The 5,080-nt window shown below is 42.4% G+C and overlaps 1 long non-coding RNA gene across 1 annotated transcript; it reads left to right on the top strand.

Annotated features, from left to right (window-relative positions):
* The first annotated feature begins 767 nt into the window (after positions 1-767).
* On the top strand, positions 768-2,951 carry LOC141407231 (uncharacterized). Its single transcript, XR_012415328.1, has 2 exons — positions 768-957; positions 2,510-2,951. It is a non-coding gene; the product is annotated as an uncharacterized lncRNA (long non-coding RNA).
* Positions 2,952-5,080: the final 2,129 nt, after the last annotated feature.

Genomic DNA, 5,080 nt, shown 5'->3' with positions numbered 1-5,080 from the left:
TCCTCTTGCTTCCCCACTATCCTAATGTGTTAGGGGAAAGACAGAGATGTGGGGAATAGCACTGGGAGGCTCCAGCTGTATGCTTCATAATAGTACCAATGAAAAATCTGAAGTAGGCTTCAGTTTCCTGTCTACAAAATGAGACAGGACAGGAGTGGGTAGGAAGAGGAGGAGCTGGGCTTTGTTGGTTTAAGCTGGGCCCTTCAGATTTTGTAAAGTGGACTTCACTGTCGGGTCCAGCCCACTCCCGGGCCGGAGCTTCGCGTGCTCTGAATGTCTTTTGGCCAAGTCCAAGGCCGTTGGGGAGGGGGCCGGGAAGGCGGGGTAGTAGGTAGTGCGTTGGGGAGAAGCAATTGCCACACATAACCTGCAGGTGGCACCAGAGCAGCGCAGGAGCCAAGGGTTCCGCTCCAGCCTTCCTGGAGACCCGGGCAGGGCGAGGTAGGGCGAGGCAGAGGTGGTGCACACCGCTTGGCTGGGCAGCGGCACCAGCACGGCTGCGGATCAATCCACACCGTTTGAAATCGAAACATAGGTCTTCTGGCTAATTTCCTCTCTTTAATAGCGTGATCATATGCTTTATCATCCAAATCCAGACACTTCAGAGAGGGAAAGGGGGCACCATAATAATTGCACCGGGATAGCAGACATAACCTTAGCTGTACCTTGCAAACCAAACGAACATATGGTCACCCTACCCTCGGGTCACTTTTTCTTCCTTATTTCCATCTTTTATTTATTTTTTGTTTGTTTGTTTTTAAACCCACAGCATTCTCTTTCCCCGAGCACCATTGTCTTTGAAAATGCCCTTGCAATCAGGATATTTCCGACCATGCAACATAGGCTTTCGCATCCTGAGTCTGAAAGTTTCTCCGAACCCAACCCAAAGGCTGGTTTTAGCTTCCAGTCAGAAGACTCTGTTCCTGGCTTACGATCCCCATGACTCAGGAATTAAAGGTATCAGACGGGGAACAGTGGGCCTTATCTCAACTTTGGTGCCTCTTTGCTAAATTTATTCCTGTTATTTTTTTTTTTTTTTTTTTTTTTCTGAGGTGGAGTCTCGCTCTGTCGCCCAGGATCCAGTGCAGTGGCGCGATCTCCGCTCACTGTAACCTCCGCCTCCTGGGTTCGATTCTCCTCCCTCAGCCTCCCAAGTAGCTGGTACTATAGGCGCCCACCACCACGCGCAGCTAATTTTTGTAGTTTTAGTAGAGACAGGGTTTCACCACTTTGGCCAGGCTGGTCAGAAACTCCTGACCTCAGGTGATCCGCCCGCCTCAGCCTCCAAAAGCTCTGGGATTACAGGTGTGAGCCACTGCGCTTCGTCCTATTCCTGTTATTTTGTTCTGAGTGCTCATGTCCTTTGTTTCTTTGAATTTACGTATATTGATTTATTGAATTGCAAGTAGACAAGCCCCATCAAGCAGGATTCTTATATTTCCAAGATCATTTCGTTACTCCATTCAACCCCAAATTAGCATGCCATTTATCCCCTTGTTTCTGAACACTCTTCACTTAATAGTCTTGGAAACATCCATCCATTGCAAAACGAACTCAAACTTTTCTCACTTCCGTTTTCAGTTGATTTTTTGCTATCCAAGTAATGATTTGTCTGGGAGAGTCATTAGTAGAGAATTGTGCCCTTAAATGTATTTTTATAGTTGGATTCTGCTAGTTAATCTCTCTCTGTCATTCTCACATTGCAACAAACGACTATGGGTTTCTGTCTTAACCTAAAATCTAGGTTATAAATTTGGTTTTATCTGAATAGGATATTAATAGATAATGTGAGAAAAAATTTTAATTTACTGAAACTTTTCTCAGCTAAGAATGACACTCATGGTCACAAATATGTATGTAAGCAAGCAGAAAATTGGGTTGTAAATATATAAAATCTTTTTTTTTCTTTTCTTTCTTTTTTCTTTTTTCTTTTTTTTTTTAGATGGAGTCTCACTCTGTCACCCAGGCTGGAGTGCAGTGGCACGATCTTGGCTCACTGCAACCTTCACCTCCCAGGTTCAAGCAATTCTCCTGCCTCAGCCTCCCGAGTAGCTGGGATTACAGGCATCTGCCACCACACCTGGCTAATTTTTTTGTATTTTTAGTAGAGAGGGGGTTTCACCATGTTGGCCAGGCTGGTTTTGAACTCCTGACCTCAAGTTGTTCACCCACCTTGGCCTCCCAAAGTGCTAGGATTACAGGCGTGAGCCACTGCACTTGGCATAAACTCTTAAAATATTATATTTAGAGACAAGATTTTCCTTTTTTTTTTTTTTTCTTTTTTAGTAAAGTATATTTGCTACGGTTGGAATGATTGTGTCTCCTCCAAAATTCATGCTGGAACTTAAGACCCAATGTGATAATATTAAGAGGTGGAGTCTTTAGGAGATGACTAAGTCATGAAGTAGGAGCCCCCTCATGAATGGGATAGTGACCTTATAAAAGGGCTTGAGGGAGCTACCTAGCTCGGTTTTGTTCTTTTGCTTTTCTGTCCTTTCCACCATGTTAGGACACAGTGTTCCTCATCCCTGGAGGACTCAGCATTCAGCGTGCATCTTCAAAGCAGAGAGCAGCCCTCACTAGACTACAAACCTGCTGGCACCTTGATCTTGGACTTCCCAGCCACCAGAACTGTGAGAAATACATTTTTGTTTTTTACACATTACCTAGTCTCAGATATTTTGTTACAGCAGCACAAATGGACTGAGACAGTATCTTACATACAGTGAGGTGCATATATCTTAAGTTACAACTTCATACTATTTACGTATGTGCACACTCATGTGACCACCATTCAGTTCAAGATACAGAATGCTTCCATCACCACAGAGGACTCCCTCTTGCCCCTTCTCAGTTGCTATTCTCCTCAAAGTTAACCACAATACTGACCTCTGTCATCATGGATTAATTTTGCCTGTTCTTGAAGTTCATATAAATGGAATCATACAGTATGTGCACGTTTGTGGTTGGCTTCTTTCATTCAACATAATCCTATGAGATTTAGCCATGTTTTGGGTACTGGTAGTTGTTTATTTTTCTGGTTGTGTAGTTTTCCAGATTTTATTTATTACCCTTCTTTTTTTTTTTTTTTTTTTTTGAGATGGAGTCTCGCTCCGTCGCCCAGGCTGGAGTGCAGTGGCATGATCTCGGCTCACTGCAACCTCCACCTCCTGGGTTCAAGTGATTCTCCTGCCTCAGCCTCCTGAGTAGCTGGGATTACAGTCATGCACCAGCATGCCCAGCTAATTTTTGTATTTTTAGTAGAGACAGGGTTTCACCATGTTGGCCAGGCTGGTCTCGAACTCCGGACCTCGTGATCTGCCCTTCCCAGCCTCCCAAAGTGCTGGGATTACAGGTATGAGCCACTGTACCCAGTTATATATTATCCTTCTATTTCTATGTCTAACTCAGTATCTTGTGGGGTCTATTGGTACTTTTTAGCTAGATTGATATTAAAAATATTCTTATCGATGGAGCTTAGGAAATTTTTAGAAGATGAAAGCCTAATAAACCCAAGTCCCCCAATCTTAAGCCATGTTTCCTTCTCATGCCTGCTTCAGTTGCTCTTCTTTATGTGGTATTTTTTTCCTCACAAAGCTGATAGAAAACCAAGGAACACAAAAGCTCTTCATCAGGTTATCAGCTTAGGGACACTTGCCATCTGAATAACAGGGTAGATATTTATAATATGAAATGTTAAAATAACAGTAGCACACACCTACATACCACTAACTGCTGTTCAAATACTATTATAACCAATTTATTATTTTATTTATAATATAATAAATAATATATTACAAATATTATTTTCCTCAAAACAACTCTGTGAGATAGACACTATTATTGTCATCCCCACATTTTAGATGGGGAAATTGAGGGAGAGAGAGACCACGTAACTTTCTCAAGGTGGTAGAGCCAGGGCTTGAACCTGTGTTTTCTGGTTTTAGAGCCTACACACTTCACCAGCGTACCATATTGTATAGCCTGATACTTCATGTAGTTAAAATATTTTCTTCTATTAGCTTGGGAGTATTTTCTGAATAATACAAATCTTATAAATTTCCTTCAAAGAATACAAGTAAATTGAAATGGAAGATCTAATATAGAATGTCTGGTATTCGTGAATAAATTATGGGACTTTCCGATTTTAAGTAATTATTTGCTTATCTTGTGACTTGTCACACAGGGCTGTAATGTGCTAGCCTCACTTTCCTTCTCTTCAATAGGAGAGGATGGACTCAGAGACAGGGACAATTTATCATAAATTCTCATCACACTTTCCCTCACCATCTGGAAGCTGGAGACAAGTCTGTGAAATCTTGGTTGAGAAATAGTTGAATGCCACTTGTAACAGAACAAGTTTAAGAAAGATGATTTTACTTGCCAGTTCTGTTGCACAGGGTCCTGCAAGTTTTGGCAATTAACATATGTGACCAACAGTTTTCTCACAAAGATTATCAGGGTTCTAGAGGAAATTATCTTCCATTTTTATTCTGCTGCTAAAGTGCTATATTTCCTTGTTTTTTTGTTTTTTTGTTTTTGAGACGGTATCTTGCTCTGTCGCCAGGCTGGAATGCAGTGGTGCAATCTTGGCTCACTGCAACCTCCACCTCTGGGTTCAAGTAATTCCCCTGCCTCAGCCTCCTGAGTAGCTGGGACTACAGGCATGCCACCACACCCAGCTAATATTTTGTATTTTAGTAGAGACGGGGTTTCACCATGTTGGCTAGGATGGTCTTGATCTCCTGACCTTGTGATCTGCTTCCCTTGGCCTCCCAAAGTGCTGGGATTACAAGCGTGAGCCACCACACCCGGCCAGTGCTATATTTCTTTATAAATGAACTAATTAATTATTGGTCACTTGTTTTTCATTAGACATTTCTCTGCCTCTTTATGCTGTGTTTTATGTCTCTTTATGCCCAGCCCCAGGTTTTTCCTTCTAACAGCAAGAAGATTATTGAAATTTTCTCTCTCTCTCAAACTCCTGGGCTCAAGTGATCCTCCCCCGTTCGCCTCCTGTGTAGCTGGCATTACAGGTGTGCACCACTAAGCCCTGCTGATTTTCTCTTTAACCTTCCTG

This window comes from Macaca fascicularis, chromosome 7 (genome assembly GCF_037993035.2).
Source record: "Macaca fascicularis isolate 582-1 chromosome 7, T2T-MFA8v1.1".
Classification (NCBI taxonomy): Eukaryota; Metazoa; Chordata; class Mammalia; order Primates; family Cercopithecidae; genus Macaca; species Macaca fascicularis.
This window is presented reverse-complemented; position numbering and strand designations above follow the sequence as displayed.